This window comes from Aegilops tauschii, chromosome 6 (genome assembly GCF_002575655.3).
Source record: "Aegilops tauschii subsp. strangulata cultivar AL8/78 chromosome 6, Aet v6.0, whole genome shotgun sequence".
In the NCBI taxonomy this organism is placed as follows: domain Eukaryota; kingdom Viridiplantae; phylum Streptophyta; class Magnoliopsida; order Poales; family Poaceae; genus Aegilops; species Aegilops tauschii.
In genome coordinates, this window is record NC_053040.3 from 166196138 (window position 1) to 166216034 (window position 19897).

Below are 19897 nucleotides of genomic sequence, written 5' to 3' on the forward strand. Positions count from 1 at the left end.
TACACAAGAACTAGTCTGTAACTGTCGTCCGGAATCAGTTTTGCGCAGTGTTCACTGAAACATGGATATCTGACTCATACGGAGTCCGTTTGGCTCCACAAGTAGTCAAAACGTTTGTGACGACCAGATGCTTCAAAGTATTCTTTAATAGGGAACTTTTGGAGAACTTTGCTTAATGAGTTCGTTTAGAAACTTTTATAGAAACTTTCTTCATGAGAACTCGAAAAACGCATTTCGAGAACATACACAAAGTCCCAGCTATGGACCTAGTGCATCATCATAACTGAGGTCTCTTGCATTTCCCTACAAGTAACTATATCTCATATGGAGATGGTTAGTGAAGTAGAATGGAAAAAAATCGAATGCAACTACACAAGAACTAGTCTGTAACCGTCGTTCGGAATCAGTTTTGCGCAATGTTAACTCAAACATGGATATCTGACTCATACGGAGTCCGTTTTGGCACCACAAGTAGTCAAAATGTTTGTCACGACCAGATGCTCCAAAGGATTCTTTCATAAGGAACTTTTGGAGAACTTTTCTTAAGGAGTTTGTTTAGAAACTTGTATAGAAACTTTCTTAATGAGCAATCGACAAACGCATTTCGAGAACATACACAAAGTGCCAGCTATGGACCTAGTGCGTCATCATAACTGAGGTCTCTTGCATTTCCCTACAAGTAATTGGATCTCATATGGAGATCCAACGTGAAGTAGAATGGAAACAATCGAATACAACTACACAAGAACTAGTCTGTAACCGTCGTTCGGAATCAGTTTTGCGTAGTGTTAACTGAAACATGGATATTTGACTCATACGGAGTCCGTTTTGGCTCCACAAGTAGTCAAAATGTTTGTGACGACCAGATGCTTCAAAGGATTCTTTCATAGGGAAATATTGGAGAACTTTTCTTAAGGAGTTCATTCAAAAACTTATATATAAACTTTCTTAATGAGCACTCCACAAACGCATTTCGAGAACATACAGAAAGTCCCAGCTATGGACCTAGTGCATCATCATAACTGAGGTCTCTTGCATTTCCCTACAAGTAACTAGATATCATATGGAGATGGTTAGTGAAGTAGAATGGAAAAAAATCGAATGCAACTACACGAGAACTAGTCTGTAACCGTCGTTCGGAATCAGTTTTGCGCACTGTTAACTGAAACATGGATATCTGACTCATACGGAGTCCGTTTTGGCTCCACAAGTAGTCAAAACGTTTGTGACGACCAGATGCTTCAAAGGATTCTTTCATAGGGAACTTTTGGAGAACTTTTCTTAAGGAGTTCGTTTAGAAACTTGTATAGAAACTTTCTTAATGACCACTCGACAAACGTATTTCGAGAACATACACAAAGTCCCAGCTATGGACCTAGTGCATCATCATAACTGAGGTCTCTTGCATTTCCCTACATGTAATTGGATCTCATCTGGAAATGTTTAGTGTAGTAGAATGGAAAAAATCGAATGCAAATACACAAGAACTAGTCTGTAACTGCCGTTCGGAATCTGTTTTGTGCAGTGTTAACTAAAACATGGATATCTGACTCATACGGAGTCCGTTTTGGCTCCACAAGTAGTCAAAACGTTTGTGACGACCAGATGCTTCAAAGGATTCTTTCATAGGGAACTTTTGGAGAACTTTTCTTAAGGAGTTCGTTCAGAAAACTTTTATAGAAACTTTCTTAATGAGCACTCGACAAACGCATTTCAAGAACATATACAAAGTCCCAGCTATGGACCTAGTGCATCATCATAACAGAGGTCTCTTGCATTTCCCTAAAAGTAATTAGATCTCATATGGAGATGTTTAGTGAAGTATAATGGAAAACAATCGAATGCAGCTACAAAAGAACTAGTCTGTAACCGTCGTTCGGAATCAGTTTTGCGCAGTGTTAACTGAAACATGGATATCTGACTCATACGGAGTCTGTTTTGGCTCCACAAGTAGTCAAAACATTTGTGACGACCAGATGCTTCAAAGGATTCTTTAATATGGAACTTTTGGAGAACTTTTCTTAATGAGTTCGTTTAGAAACTTTTATAGAAACTTTCTTAATGAGAACTCGAAAAAAGCATTTCGAGAACATACACAAAGTCCCAGCTATGGACCTAGTGCATCATAATAACTGAGGTCTCTTGCATTTCCCTACAAGTAACTAGATCTCATATGGAGATGGTTAGTGAAGTAGAATGGAAAAAAATCGAATGCAACTACACAAGAACTAGTCTGTAACCGTCGTTCGGAATCAGTTTTGCGCAATGTTAACTCAAACATGGATATCTGACTCATACGGAGTCCGTTTTGGCACCACAAGTAGTGAAAATGTTTGTCACGACCAGATGCTCCAAAGGATTCTTTCATAAGGAACTTTTGGAGAACTTTTCTTAAGGAGTTTGTTTAGAAACTTGTATAGAAACTTTCTTAATGAGCAATCGACAAACGCATTTCGAGAACATACACAAAGTGCCAGCTATGGACCTAGTGCGTCATCATAACTGAGGTCTCTTGCATTTCCCTACAAGTAATTGGATCTCATATGGAGATCCAACGTGAAGTAGAATGGAAAAAATCGAATACAACTACACAAGAACTAGTCTGTAACCGTCGTTCGTAATCAGTTTTGCGTAGTGTTAACTGAAACATGGATATTTGACTCATACGGAGTCCGTTTTGGCTCCACAAGTAGTCAAAATGTTTGTGACGACCAGATGCTTCAAAGTATTCTTTCATAGGGAAATATTGGAGAACTTTTCTTAAGGAGTTCATTCAAAAACTTATATATAAACTTTCTTAATGAGCACTCCACAAACGCATTTCGAGAACATACACAAAGTCCCAGCTATGGACCTAGTGCATCATCATAACTGAGGTCTCTTGCATTTCCCTACAAGTAATTGGATCTCATATGGAGATGTTTAGTGAAGTAGAATGGAAAAAATCGAATGCAACTACACAAGAACTAGTCTGTAACTGTCGTTCGGAATCAGTTTTGCGAAGTGTTAACTGAAACATGGGTATCTGACTCATACGGAGTCCATTTTGGCTCCACAAGTAGTCAAAACGTTTGTGACGACCAGATGCTTCAAAGGATTCTTTCATAGGGAACTTTTGGAGAACTTTTCTGAAGGAGTTCGTTTAGAAACTTGTACAGAAACTTTCTTAATGACCACTCGACAAACGTATTTCGAGAACATACACAAAGTCCCAGCTATGGACCTAGTGCATCATCATAACTGAGGTCTCTTGCATTTCCCTACATGTAATTGGATCTCATCTGGAAATGTTTAGTGAAGTAGAATGGAAAAAATCGAATGCAAATACACAAGAACTAGTCTGTAACTGTCGTTCGGAATCTGTTTTGTGCAGTGTTAACTAAAACATGGATATCTGACTCATACGGAGTCCGTTTTGGCTCCACAAGTAGTCAAAACGTTTGTGACGACCAGATGCTTCAATGGATTCTTTCATAGGGAACTTTTGGAGAACTTTTTTTAAGGAGTTCGTTCAGAAACTTCTATAGAAACTTTCGTAATGAGCACTCGACAAACACATTTCAAGAACATACACAAAGTCCCAGCTATGGACCTAGTGCATCATCATAACTGAGGTCTCTTGCATTTCCCTAAAAGTTATTAGATCTCATATGGAGATGTTTAGTGAAGTACAATGGAAAAAAAATCGAATGCAACTACACAAGAACTAGTCTGTAACTGTCGTTCGGAATCAGTTTTGCGCAGTGTTAACTGAAACATGGATATCTGACTCATACGGAGTCCGTTTTGGCTCCACAAGTAGTCAAAACATTTGTGACGACCAGATGCCTCAAAGGATTCTTTCATAGGTAACTTTTGGAGAACTTTTCTTATGGAGTTCGTTCAGAAACTTGTATAGGAACTTTCTTAATGAGCACTCGACAAACGCATTTCGAGAACATACACAAAGTCCCAGCTATGGACCTAGTGCATCATCATAACTGAGGTCTCTTGCATTTCCCTACAAGTAATTGGATCTCATATGGAGATGTTTAGTGAAGTAGAATGGAAAAAATCGAATGCAACTACACAAGAAATAGTCTGTAACTGTCGTTCGGAATCAGTTTTGCGCGGTGTTAACTGAAACACGGATATCTGACTCATACGTAGTCCGTTTTGGCTCCACAAGTAGTCAAATGTTTGTGACGACCAGATGCTTCAAAGGATTCTTTCATAGGGAATTATTGGAGAACTTTTCTTAAGGAGTTCGTTCAGATACTTGTATAGAAACTTTCTTAATGAGCACCCCACAAACGCATTTCGAGAACATACACAAAGTGCCAGCTATGGACCTAGTGCATCATCATAACTGAGGTTTCTTGTATTTCCCTACAAGTAATTGGATCTCATACAGAGATGTTTCGTGAAGTAGAATGTAAAAAATCAAATGCAACTACATAAGAACTAGTCTGTAACTGCCGTTCGGAATCTGTTTTGTGAAGTGTTAACTAAAACATGGATATCTGACTCATACGGAGTCTGTTTTGGCTCCACAAATAGTCAAAACGTTTGTGACGACCAGATGCTTCATAGGATTCTTTCATAGGGAACTTTTGGAGAACTTTTCTTAAGGAGTTCGTTCAGAAACTTCTATAGAAACTTTCGTAATGAGCACTCGACAAACACATTTCAAGAACATACACAAAGTCCCAGCTATGGACCTAGTGCATCATCATAACTGAGGTCTCTTGCATTTCCCTAAAAGTTATTAGATCTCATATGGAGATGTTTAGTGAAGTACAATGGAAAAAAAATCGAATGCAACTACACAAGAACTAGTCTGTAACCGTCGTTCGGAATCAGTTTTGCGCAGTGTTAACTGAAACATGGATATCTGACTCATACGGAGTCCGTTTTGGCTCCACAAGTAGTCAAAACATTTGTGACGACCAGATGCCTCAAAGGATTTTTTCATAGGTAACTTTTGGAGAACTTTTCTTATGGAGTTCGTTCAGAAACTTGTATAGGAACTTTCTTAATGAGCACTCGACAAACGCATTTCGAGAACATACACAAAGTCCCAGCTATGGACCTAGTGCATCATCATAACTGAGGTCTCTTGAATTTCCCTACAAGTAATTGGATCTCATATGGAGATGTTTAGTGAAGTAGAATGGAAAAAATCGAATGCAACTACACAAGAACTAGTCTGTAACTGTCGTTCGGAATCAGTTTTGCGCGGTGTTAACTGAAACACGGATATCTGACTCATACGTAGTCCGTTTTGGCTCCACAAGTAGTCAAATGTTTGTGACGACCAGATGCTTCAAAGGATTCTTTCATAGGGAATTATTGGAGAACTTTTCTTAAGGAGTTCGTTCAGATACTTGTATAGAAACTTTCTTAATGAGCACCCCACAAACGCATTTCGAGAACATACACAAAGTGCCAGCTATGGACCTAGTGCATCATCATAATGAGGTTTCTTGTATTTCCCTACAAGTAGTTGGATCTCATATGGAGATCCAATGTGAAGTAGAATGGGAAAAAATCGAACGCAACTACACAAGAACTAGTGTGTAACCGTCGCTCGGAATCAGTTTTGCGCAGTGTTAACTGAAACATGGATATCTGACTCGTACGGAGTCCGTTTTGGCTCCACAAGTAGTCAAAATGTTTTTGACGACCAGATGCTTGAAAGGATACTTTCATAGGGAACTTTTGGAGAACTTTTCTTAAGGAGTTCGTTTAGAAACTTTTATAGAAACTTTCCTAGTGAGCACTCGACAAACGCATTTCAAGAACATACACAAAGTCCCAGCTATGGACATAGTGCATCATCATAACAGAGGTCTCTTGCATTTCCCTAAAAGTAATTAGATCTCATATGGAGATGTTTAGTGAAGTAGAATGGAAAAAAATTGAATGGAACTACACAATAACTAGTGTGTAACCGACGTTCGGAATCAGATTTGCGCAGTGTTAAGTGAAACATGGATATCTGACTCATACGGAGTCTGTTTTGGCTCGACAAGTTGTCAAAACATTTGTGATGACCAGATGCTTCAAAGGATTCTTTCATAGGGAACTTTTGGAGAACTTTTCTTAAGGAGTTCGTTCAGAAACTTGTATAAGAACTTTATTAATGAGCACTCGACAAACGCATTTCGAGAACATACACAAAGTCCCAGCTATGGACCTAGTGCATCATCATAACTGAGGTCTCTTGCATTTCCCTACAAGTAATTGGATCTCATATGGAGTTGTTTAGTGAAGTAGAATGGAAAAAATCGAATGCAACTACACAAGAACTAGTCTGTAACCGTCGTTCGGAATCAGTTTTGCGCAGTGTTAACTGAAACATGGATATCTGACTCATACAGAGTCCGTTTTGGCTCCACAAGTAGTCAACACATTTGTGACGACCAGATGCTTCAAAAGATTCTTTCATAGGGAACTTTTGGACAACTTTTCTTCAAGTGTTCGTTCAGAAATTTGTATAGAAACATTTTTAATGAGCACTCGACAAACGCATTTTGAGAACATACAGAAAGTCCCAGCTATGGACCTAGTGCATCATCATAACTGAGGTCTCTTACATTTCCCTACAAGCAATTGGATCTCATATGGAGATATTTGGTGAAGTAGAATGGAGAAAATCGAATGCAACTACACAAGAACTAGTCTGTAAGTGTCGTTCGGAATCAGTTTTGCGCAGTGTTAACTGAAACATGGATATCTGACTCATACGGAGTCCTTTTTGGCTCCACAAGTAGTCAAAACGTTTGTGACGACCAGATGCTTCAAAGGATTCTCTCATAGGGAACTATTGGAGTACTTTACTTAAGGAGTTCGTTCAGAAACTTCTATAGAAACTTTCTTAATGAGAACTCGACAAACGCATTTCGAGAACATCCACAAAGTCCTAGCTATGGACCTAGTGCATCATCATAACTGAGGTCTCTTGAATTTCCCTACAAGTAATTGGATCTCATATGGAGATGTTTAGTGAAGTAGAATGGAGAAAATCGAATGCAACTACACAAGAACTAGTCTGTAACTGTCGTTCGGAATCAGTTTTACGTAGTGTTAACTGAAACATGGATATCTGACTTATACGGAGTCCATTTTGGCTCCACAACTTGTCAAATGTTTGTGACGACTAGATGCTTCAAAGGATTCTTTCATAGGGAACTATTGGAGAACTTTTCTGAAGGAGTTCGTTCAAAAACTTGTATAGAAACTTTCTAAATGAGCACCCCACAAACGCATTTCGAGAACATAAACAAAGTGCCAGCTATGGACCTAGTGCATCATCATAACTGAGGTCTCTTGCATTTCCCTACAAGTAATTGGATCTCATATGAAGATCCAATGCGAAGTAGAATGGAAAAAATTGAAATGCAACTACACAAGAACTAGTCTGTAACCGTCGTTCGGAATCAGTTTTGCGCAGTGTTAACTGAAACATGGATATCTGACTCATACGGAGTCCGTTTTGGCTCCACAAGTAGTCAAAACATTTGTGACGACCGGATGCTTCAAAGGATTCTTTCATAGGGAACTTTTGGAGAACTTTTCTTAAGGAGTTCGTTCAGAAACTTTTATAGAAACTTTCTTAATGAGCACTCGACAGACGCATTTCGAGAACATACACAAAGTCCCAGCTATGGACCTAGTGCATCATCATAACTGAGGTCTCTTGCATTTCCCTACAAGTAGTTGGATCTCATATGAAGATGTTTAGTGAAGTACAATGGAAAAAATTAAATGCAACTACACAAGAACTAGTCTGTAACTGTCGTTCGGAATCAGTTTTGTGCGGTGTTAACTGAAACATGGATATCTGACTTATACGGAGTCCGTTTTGGCTCCACAAGTAGTCAAATGTTTGTGACGACCAGATGCTTCAAAGGATTCTTTCATAGGGAACTAATGGAGAACTTTTCTGAAGGAGTTCGTTCAAAAACTTGTATCGAAACTTTCTAAATGAGCACCCCACAAACGCATTTCGAGAACATACACAAAGTGCCAGCTATGGACCTAGTGCATCATCATAACTGAGGTCTCTTGCATTTCCCTACAAGTAATTGGATCTCATATGGAGATCCAATGTGAAGTAGAATAGAAAAAAAATCAAATGCAACTACACAAGAACTAGTCTGTAACCGTCGTTCGGAATCAGTTTTGCGAAGTGTTAACTGAAACATGGGTATCTGACTCATACGGAGTCCGTTTTGGCTCCACAAGTAGTCAAAACGTTTGTGACGACCAGATGCTTAAAAGGATTCTTTCATAGGGAACTTTTGGAGAACTTTTCTTAAGGAGTTCGTTTAGAAACTTGTATAGAATCTTTCTTAAAGACCACTCGACAAACGTATTTCGAGAACATACACAAAGTCCCAGCTATGGACCTAGTGCATCATCATAACTGAGGTCTCTTGCATTTCCCTACAAGTAGTTGGATCTCATATGAAGATGTTTAGTGAAGTACAATGGAAAAAATTAAATGCAACTACACAAGAACTAGTCTGTAACTGTCGTTCGGAATCAGTTTTGTGCGGTGTTAACTGAAACATGGATATCTGACTTATACGGAGTCCGTTTTGGCTCCACAAGTAGTCAAATGTTTGTGACGACCAGATGCTTCAAAGGATTCTTTCATAGGGAACTAATGGAGAACTTTTCTGAAGGAGTTCGTTCAAAAACTTGTATCGAAACTTTCTAAATGAGCACCCCACAAACGCATTTCGAGAACATACACAAAGTGCCAGCTATGGACCTAGTGCATCATCATAACTGAGGTCTCTTGCATTTCCCTACAAGTAATTGGATCTCATATGGAGATCCAATGTGAAGTAGAATAGAAAAAAAATCAAATGCAACTACACAAGAACTAGTCTGTAACCGTCGTTCGGAATCAGTTTTGCGAAGTGTTAACTGAAACATGGGTATCTGACTCATACGGAGTCCGTTTTGGCTCCACAAGTAGTCAAAACGTTTGTGACGACCAGATGCTTCAAAGGATTCTTTCATAGGGAACTTTTGGAGAACTTTTCTTAAGGAGTTCGTTTAGAAACTTGTATAGAATCTTTCTTAAAGACCACTCGACAAACGTATTTCGAGAATATACACAAAGTCCCAGCTATGGACCTAGTGCATCATCATAACTGAGGTCTCTTGCATTTCCCTACATGTAATTGGATCTCATCTGGAGATGTTTAGTGAAGTAGACTGGAAAAAATTGAATGCAACTACACAAGAACTAGTCTGTAACTGCCGTTCGGAATCTGTTTTGTGCAGTGTTAGCTAAAACATGGATATCTGACTCATACGGAGTCCGTTTTGGCTCCACAAGTAGTCAAAACGTTTGTGACGACCAGATGCTTCAAAGGATTCGTTCATAGGGAACTTTTGGAGAACTTTTCTTAAGGAGTTCGTTCAGAAACTTTTATAGAAACTTTCTTACTGAGCACTCGACAAACGCATTTCGAGAACATACACAAAGTCCCAGCTATGGACCTAGTGCATCGTCATAACTGAGGTCTCTTGAATTTCCGTACAAGTAACTGGATCTCATATGGAGATGTTTAGTGAAGTAGAATGGAAAAAAAATCGAATGCAACTACACAAGAACTAGTCTGTAAACATTGTTCAGAATCGGTTCCGCGCAGTGCTAACTGAAACATGGATATCTGACTCATACGGAGTCCGTTTTTGGCTCCACAAGTAGATAAAACATTAGTGACGACCATATGCTTCAAAGGATTCTTTCATAGGGAACTTTTGGAGAACTTTTCTTAAGGAGTTCGTTCAGAAACTTGTACAAGGACTTTCTTAATGAGCACTCGACAAACGCATTTCGAGAACATACACAAAGTCCCAGCTATGGACCTAGTGGATCATCATAACTGAGGTGTCTTGCATTTCCCTACAAGTAATTGGATCTCATATGGAGATGTTTAGTGAAGTAGAATGGAAAAAATCGAATGCAACTACACAAGAACTAGTCTGTAACTGTCGTTCGGAATCAGTTTTGCGGAGTGTTAACTGAAACATGGATATCTGACTCATACGGAGTCCGTTTTGGCTCCACATGTAGTCGAAACGTTTGTGATGACCAGATACTTCAAAGGATTCTTTCATAGGGAACTTTTGGAGAAATTTTCTTCAGGAGTTCGTTCAGAAACTTTTATAGAAACTTTCTTAATGAGCACTCGACAAACGCAATTCGAGAACATACACAAAGTCCTAGCTATGGACCTAGTGCTTCATCATAACTGAGGTCTCTTGCATTTCCCTACAAGTAATTGGATCTCATATGGAGATATTTGGTGAACTAGAATGGAGAAAATCGAATGCAACTACACAAGAACTAGTCTCTAACTGTCGTTCGGAATCAGTTTTGCGCAGTGTTAACTGAAACATGGATATCTGACTCATACGGAGTCCGTTTTGGCTCCACAAGTAGTCAAAACGTTTGTGACGACCAGATGCTTCAAAGGATTCTTTCATAGGGAACTATTGGAGTACTTTTCTAAAAGAGTTCATTCAGAAACTTGTATAGAAACTTTCTTAATGAGCACTCCACAAACGCATTTCGAGAACATACACAAAGTGCCAGCTATGGACCTAGTGCGTCATCATAACTGAGGTCTCTTGCATTTCCCTACAAGTAATTGGATCTCATATGGAGATCCAATGTGAAGTAGAATGGAAAATAATCGAATGCCACTACACAAGAACTAGTCTGTAACTGTCGTTCGGAATCAGTTTTGCGCAGTGTTAACTGAAACATGGATATCTGACTCATACGGAGTCCGTTTTGGCTCCACAAGTAGTCAAAACGTTTGTGACGACCAGATGCTTCAAAGGATTCTTTCATAGGGAACTTTTGGAGAACTTTTCTTAAGGAGTTCGTTCAGAAACTTGTATAGAAACTTTCTTAATGAGCACTCGACAAACGCATTTCGAGAACATACACAAAGTCCCAGCTATGGACCTAGTGCATCTTCATAACTGAGGTCTCTTACATTTCCCTACAAGTAATTGGATCTGATATGGAGATGTTTAGTGAAGTAGAATGGAAAAAATCAAATGCAACTATACAAGAACTAGTCTGTAACCGTCGTTTGGATTCAGTTTAATGCAGTGTTAACTGAAACATGGATATCTGACTCATACGGAGTCCGTCTTGGCTCCAAAAGTAGTCAAAACGTTTGTGACAACCAGATGCTTCAAAGGATTCTTTCATAGGGAACTTTTGTAGAACTTTTCTTAAGGAGTTCGTTCAGAAACTTGTATAGAAACTTTCTTAATGAGCACTCGACAAACGCATTTCGAGAACATACACAAAGTCCCAGCTATGGACCTAGTGCATCATCATAACTGAGGTTTCTTGCATTTCTCTACAAGTAATTGGATCTCATATGGTGATTTTTACTGAAGTAGAATGGAAAAAATCAAATGCAACTACACAAGAACTAGTCCGTAACTGTCGTTCGGAATCAGTTTTGCGGAGTGTTATCTGAAACATGGATATCTGACTCATACGGAGTCCGTTTTGGCTCCACAAGTAGTCAAAACGTTTGTGACGACCAGATGCTTCAAAGGATTCTTTCATAGGGAACTTTTGGAGAACTTTTCTTAAGGAGTTCGTTCAGAAACTTGTATAGAAACTTTCTTAATGAGCACTCGACAAACGCATTTCGAGAAAATACACAAAGTCCCAGCTATGGACCTATTGCATCATCATAACTGAGGTCTCTTGCATTTCCCTACAAGTAATTGGATCTCATATGGAGATGTTTAGTGAAGTAGAATAGAAAAAATCAAATGCAACTACACAAGGACTAGTCTGTAACTGTCGTTCGGAATCAGTTTTGCGCAGTGTTAACTGAAACATGGATATCTGACTCATACGGAGTCCGTTTTGGCTCCACAAGTAGTCAAAACGTTTGCGACGACCATATGCTTCAAAGTATTCATTCATAGGGAACTTTTGGAGAACTTTTCTTAAGGAGTTCGTTTAGAAACTTGTATAGAAACTTTCTTAATGAGCACTCGACAAACGCATTTCAAGAACATACACAAAGTCCCAGCTATGGACCTAGTGCATCATCATAACTGAGGTCTCTTGCATTTCCCTACAAGAAATTGATCTCATATGGAGTTTTTTCGTGAAGTAGAATGGAAAAAATCTAATGCAACTACACAAGAACTAGTCCGTAACTATCGTTCGGAATCAGTTTTGCGCAGTGTTATCTGAAACATGGATATCTGACTCATACGGAGTCCGTTTTGGCTCCACAAGTAGTCAAAACGTTTGTGACGACCAGATGCTTCAAAGGATTCTTTCATAGGGAACTTTTGGAGAACTTTTCTTAAGGAGTTCGTTCAGAAACTTGTATAGAAACTTTCTTAATGGGCACTCGACAAACGCATTTCGAGAACATACACAAAGTCCCAGCTATGGACCTAGTGCATCATCATAACTGAGGTCTCTTGCATTTCCCTACAAGAAATTGGATCTCATATGGAGATTTTTAGTGAAGTAGAATAGAAAAAATCTAATGCAACTACACAAGAACTAGTCTGTTACTGTCATTCGGAATCAGTTTTGCGCAGTGTTAACTGAAACATGGATATCTGACTCATACGGAGTCCGTTTTGGCTCCACAAGTAGTCAAAACATTTGTGAATACCAGATGCTTCAAAGGATTCTTTCATAGGGAACTTTTGGAGAACTTTTCTTAAGGAGTTCGTTCAGAAACTTGTATAGAAACTTTCTTAATGAGCACTCGACAAACGCATTTCGAGAACATACACAAAGTCCCAGCTATGAACCTAGTGCATCATCATAACTGAGGTCTCTTGCATTTCCCTACAAGTAATTGGATCTCATATGGTGATGTTTAGTGAAGTATAATGTAAAACAATCGAATACAACTACACAAGAACTAGTCTGTAACCGTCGTTCGGAATCAGTTTTGCGCAGTGTTAACTGAAACATGGATATCTGACTCATACGGAGCCCGTTTTGGCTCCACAAGTAGTCAAAACGTTTGTGACGACCAGATGCTTCAAAGGATTCTTTCATAGGGAACTTTTGGAGAACTTTTCTTAAGGAGTTCGTTCAGAAACTTGTATAGATACTTTCTTAATAAGCACTCGACAAACGCATTTCGAGAACATACACAAAGTCCTAGATATGGACCTAGTGCATCATCATAACTGAGGTCTCTTGCATTTCCCTACAAGTGATTGGATCTCATATGGAGATGTTTAGTGAAGTAGAATGGAAAAAATCAAATGCAACTACACAAGAACTAGTCTGTAACTGTCGTTCGGAATCAGTTTTGCATAGTGTTAACCGAAACATGGATATCTGACTCATACGGAGTCCGTTTTGGCTCCACAAGTAGTCAAAACGTTTGTGACGACCATATGCTTCAAAGGATTCTTTCATAGGGAACTTTTGGAGAACTTTACTTAAGGAGTTCGTTCAGTAACTTGTATAGAAACTTTCTTAATGAGCACTCGACAAACGCATTTCGAGAACATACACAAAGTCCCAGCTATGGACCTAGTGCATCATCATAACTGAGGTCTCTTGCATTTCCCTACAAGTGATTGGATCTCATATGGAGATGTTTAGTGAAGTATAATGGAAAACAATCGAATACAACTACACAAGAACTAGTCTGTAACCGTCGTTCGGAATCAGTTTTGCGCAGTGTTAACTGAAACATGGATATCTGACTCATACGGAGTCCGTTTTGGCACCACAAGTAGTCAGAACGTTTGTGACGACCAGATGCTTCAAAGGATTCTTTCATAGGGAAATTTTGGAAAACTTTTCTTAAGGAGTTCGTTCAGAAACTTGTATAGAAACTTTCTTAATGAGCACTCGACAAACGCATTTCAAGAACGTACACAAAGTCCCAGCTATGGACCTAGTGCATCATCATAACTGAGGTCTCTTGCATTTCCCTACAAATAATTGGATCTCATATGGAGATGTTTAGTGAAGTAGAATGGAAAAAATCAAATGCAACTACGCAAGAACCAGTCTGTAACTGTCGTTCGGAATAAGTTTTGCGCAATGTTAACTGAAACATGGATATCTGACTCATATGGAGTCCGTTTTGGCTCCACAAGTAGTCAAAATGTTTGTGACGACCAGATGCTTCAAAGGATTCTTTCATAGGGATCTTTTGGAGAACTTTTCTTAAGGAGTTCGTTCAGAAACTTGTATAGAAACTTTCTTTATGAGCACTCGACAAACGCATTTCGAGAACATACACAAAGTCCCAGCTATGGAGCTAGTGCATCATCATAACTGAGGACTCTTGCATTTCCCTACAAGTAATTGTATCTCATATGAAGATGTTTAGTGAAGTACAATGGAAAAAATTGAATGCAACTACACAAGAACTAGTCTGTAACTGTCGTTCGAAATCAGTTTTGCGCGTTGTTAACTGAAACATGGATATCTGACTCATACGGAGTCCGTTTTGGCTCCACAAGTAGTCAAAACGTTTGTGACGACCAGATGCTTCAAAGAATTCTTTGATATTGCAGTTTTGGAGAAATTTTCTTAAGGAGTTCGTTCAGAAACTTTTGTAGAAACTTTCCTAATGAGCACTCGACAAACGCATTTCAAGAATATACACAAAGTCCCAGCTATGGACCTAGTGCATCATCATAACAGAGGTCTCTTGCATTTCCCTAAAAGTAATTAGATCTCATATGGAGATGTTTAGTGAAGTATAATGGAAAACAATCGAATACAACTACACAAGAACTAGTCCGTAACTGTCGTTCGGAATCAGTTTTGCACAGTGTTATCTGAAACATGGATATCTGACTCATACCGAGTCCGTTTTGGCTCCACAAGTAGTCAAAACGTTTGTGACAACAAGATGCTTCAAAGGATTCTCTCATAGGGAACTTTTGGAGAGCTTTTCTTAAGGAGTTCGTTCAGAAACTTGTATAGAAACTTTCTTAATGAGCACTCAACAAACGCATTTCGAGACATACACAAAGTCCCAGCTATGGACCTAGTGCATCATCAAAACTGAGGTCTCTTGCATTTCCCTACAAGTAATTGGATCTCATATGGAGATGTTTAGTGAAGTAGAATGGAGAAAATCGAATGCAACTACACAAGAACTAGTCTGTAACTGTCGTTCGGAATTAGTTTTGCGCAGTGTTAACTGAAACATGGATATCTGACTCATACGGAGTCCGTTTTGGCTCCACAAGTAGTCAAAACATTTCTGACAACCAGATGCTTCAAAGGATTCTTTCATAGGGAACTTTTGGAGAACTTTTCTTAAGGTGTTCGTTCAGAAACTTGTATAGAAACTTTCTTAATGAGCACTCGACAAACGCATTTCGAGAACATACACAAAGTCCCAGCTATGGACCTAGTGCATCATCATAACTGAGGTCTCTTGAATTTCCCTACAAGTAATTGGATCTCATATGGAGATGTTTAGTGAAGTAGAATGGAAAAAAAATCGAATGCAACTACACAAGTACTAGTTTGTAACCGTCGTTCGGAATCAGTTTTGCGCAGTGTTAACTGAAACATGGATATCTGAGTCATACGGAGTCCGTTTTGGCTCCACAAGTAGTCAAAAAGTTTGTGACGACCAGATGCTTCAAAGGATTCTTTCATATGGAACTTTTGGAGAACTTTTCTTAAGGGTTCGTTCAGAAACTTGTATAGAAACTTTCTTACTGAGCACTCGACAAACGCATTTAGAGAACATACACAAAGTCCCAGCTATGGACCTAGTGCATCATCATAACTGAGGTCTCTTGCATTTCCCTTCAAGTAATCGGATCTCATATGGAGATGTTTAGTGAAGTAGAATGGAAAAAATCGAATGCAACTACACAAGAAATAGTCTGTAACTGTCGTTCGGAATCAGTTTTGCGCGGTGTTAACTGAAACATGGATATCTGACTCATACGGAGTCCGTTTTGGCTCCACAAGTAGTCAAAACATTTGTGACGACCAGATGCTTCAAAGGATTCTTTCATAGGGAACTTTTGGAGAACTTTTCTTAAGGAGTTCGTTCAGAAACGTGTAGAGAAACTTTCTTAATGAGCACTCGACAAACGCATTTCGAGAACATACACAAAGTCCCAGCTATGGACCTAGTGCATCGTCATAACTGAGGTCTCTTGCATTTCCCTACAAGTAATTGGATCTCATATGGAGATTTTTAGTGAAGTAGAATGGAAAAAATCTAATGCAACTACACAAGAACTAGTCTGTAACTGTCGTTCGGAATCAGTTTTGCGCAGTGTTAACTGAAACATGCATATCTGACTCATACGTAGTCCGTTTTGGCTCCACAAGTAGTCAAAACATTTGTGAGGACCAGATGCTTCAAAGGATTCTTTCAGAGGGAACTTTTGGAGAACGTTTCTTAAGGAGTTCGTTCAGAAACTTGTATAGAAACTTTCTTAATGATCACTCGACAAACGCACTTTGAGAACATACACAAAGTCCCAGCTATGGACCTAGTGCATCATCATAACTGAGGTCTCTTGCATTTCCCTGCAAGTAATCGGATCTCATATGGAGATGTTTAGTGAAGTACAATGGAAAAAATGGAATGCAACTACACAAGAAATAGTCTGTAACTGTCGTTCGGAATCAGTTTTGCGAAGTGTTAATTGTAACATGGATATCTGACTCATACGAAGTCCGTTTTCGCTCCACATGTAGTCAATACGTTTGTGATGACCATATGCTTCAAAGGATTCTTTCATAGGGAACTTTTGGAGAACTTTTCTTAAGGAGTTCTTTCAAAAACTTGTATAGAAACTCTCTTAATGAGCTCTCGACAAACGCATTTCGAGAACATACACAAAGTCCCAGCTATGGACCTAGTGCATCATCATAACTGAGGTCTCTTTTATTTCCCTACAAGTAATCGGATCTTATATGGAGATGTTTAATGAAGTACAATGGGAAAAATTGAATGCAACTACACAAGAACTAGTCTGTAACTGTCGTTCGGAATCAGTTTGGCGCAGTGTTAACTGAAACATGGATATCTGACTCATACGGAGTCCGTTTTGGCTCCACAAGTAGTCAAAACGTTTGTGAGGACCAGATGTTACAAAGGATTCTTTCATAGGGAACTTTTGGAGAACGTTTCTTAAAGAGTTTGTTCAGAAACTATATAGAAACTTTCTTAATGAGCACTCGACAAACGCATTTTGAGAACATACACAAAGTCCCAGCTATGGACCTAGTGCATCATCATAACTGAGGTCTCTTGCATTTCCCTACAAGTAATCGGATCTCATATGGAGATGTTTAGTGAATTAGAATGGGAAAAATCGAATGCAACTACACAAGAACTTGTCTGTAACTGTCGTTCGGAATCAGTTTTGCGCAATGTTAACTGAAACATGGATATCTGACTCATACGGAGTCCGTTTTGGCTCCACAAGTAGTCAAAACGTTTGTGATGACCAGATACTTCAAAGGATTCTTTCATAGGGAACTTTTGGAGAACGTTTCTTAAAGAGTTCGTTCAGAAACTTGTATAGAAACTTTTTTAATGAGCACTCGACAAACGCATTTCGAGAACATACACAAAGTCCCAGCTATGGACCTAGTGCATCATCATAACTGAGGTCTCTTGCATTTCCCTACAAGTAATCGGATCTCATATGGAGATGTTTAGTAAAGTAGAATGGAAAAAATCGAATGCAACTACACAGGAAATAGTCTGTAACTGTCGTTCGGGATCAGTTTTGCGCAGTGTTAACTGAAACATGGATATCTGACTCATACGGAGTCCGTTTTGGCTCCACAAGTAGTCAAAACGTTTGTGAGGACCAGATGCTTCAAAGGATTCTTTCATAGGGAACTTTTGGAGAACTTTTCTTAAGGAGTTCGTTCAGAAACTTGTATAGAAACTTTCTTAATAAGCACTCGACAAACGCATTTCGAGAACATACACAAAGTCCCAGCTATGGACCTAGTGCATCATCATAACTGAGGTCTCTTGCATTTCCCTACAAGTAATCGGATCTCCTATGGAGATGTTTAGTGAAGTAGAATGGAAAAAATCGAATGCAACTACACAAGAAATAGTCTGTAACTGTCGTTCGGAATCAGTTTTGCGCGGTGTTAACTGAAACATCGATATCTGACTCATACGGAGTCCGTTTTGGCTCCACAAGTAGTCAAAACGTTTGTGACGACCAGATGCTTCAAAGGATTCTTTCATAGCGAACTTTTGGAGAACTTTTCTTAAGGAGTTCGTTCAGAAACTTGTATAGAAACTTTCTTAATGAGCACTCGACAAACGCATTTCGAAAACATACACAAAGTCCCAGCTATGGACCTAGTGCATCATCACAACTGAGGTCTCTTGCATTTCCCTACAAGTAATTGGATCTCACATGGAGATGTTTAGTGAAGTAGAATGGAATAAATCGAATGCAACTACACAAGAACTAGTCTGTAACTGTCGTTCGGAATCAGTTTTGCGCAGTGTTAACTGAAACATGGATATCTGACTCATACATAGTCCGTTTTGGCTCCACAAGTAGTCAAAACGTTTGTGAGGACCAGATGCTTCAAAGGATTCTTTCATAGGGAACTTTTGGAGAACGTTTCTTAAAGAGTTCGTTCAGAAACATGTATAGAAACTTTCTTAATGAGCACTCGACAAACGCATTTAGAGAACATACACAAAGTCCCAGCTATGGACCTAGTGCATCATCATAACTGAGGTCTCTTCGACTTCCCTACAAGTAATCGGATCTCATATGGAGATGTTTAGTGAAGTAGAATAGAAAAAATCGAATGCAACTACACAAGAAATAGTCTGTAACTTCCGTTCGGAATCAGTTTTGCGCGGTGTTAACTGAAACAAGGATATCTGACTCATACGGAGTCCGTTTTGGCTCCACAAGTAGTCAAAACATTTGTGACGACCAGATGCTTCAAAGGATTCTTTCATAGCGAACTTTTGGAGAACTTTTCTTAAGGAGTTCGTTCAGAAACTTGTATAGAAACTTTCTTAATGAGCACTCGACAAACGCATTTCGAGAACATACACAATGTCCCAGCTATGGACCTAGTGCATCGTCATAACTGAGGTCTCTTGCATTTCCCTACAAGTAATTGGATCTCATATGGAGATGTTTAGTGAATTAGAATGGAATAAATCGAATGCAACTACACAAGAACTAGTCTGTAACTGTCGTTCGGAATCTGTTTTGCGCAGTGTTAACTGAAACATGGATATCTGACTCATACGTAGTCCATTTTGGCTCCACAAGTAGTCAAAACGTTTGTGAGGACCAGATGCTTCAAAGGATTCTTTCATAGGGAACTTTTGGAGAACGTTTCTTAAAGAGTTCGTTCAGAAACTTGTATAGAAACTTTCTTAATGAGCACTCGACAAACGCATTTCGAGAACATACACAAAGTCCCAGCTATGGACCTAGTGCGCCATCATAACTGAGGTCTCTTGCATTTCCCTACAAGTAATCGGATCTCATATGGAGATGTTTAGTGAAGTACAATGGAAAAAATCGAATGCAACTACACAAGAACTTGTATGTAACTGTCGTTCGGAATCAGTTTTGCGCAGTGTTAACTGAAACATGGATATCTGACTCATACGGAGTCCGTTTTGGCTCCACAAGTAGTCAAAACGTTTGTGATGACCAGATGCTTCAAAGGATTCTTTCATAGGGAATTTTGGAGAACGTTTCTTAAAGAGTTCGTTCAGAAACTTGTATAGAAACTTTTTAATGAGCACTCGACAAACGCATTTCGAGAACATACACAAAGTCCCAGCTATGGACCTAGTGCATCATCATAACGGAGGTCTCTTGCATTTCCCTACAAGTAATCGGATCTCATATG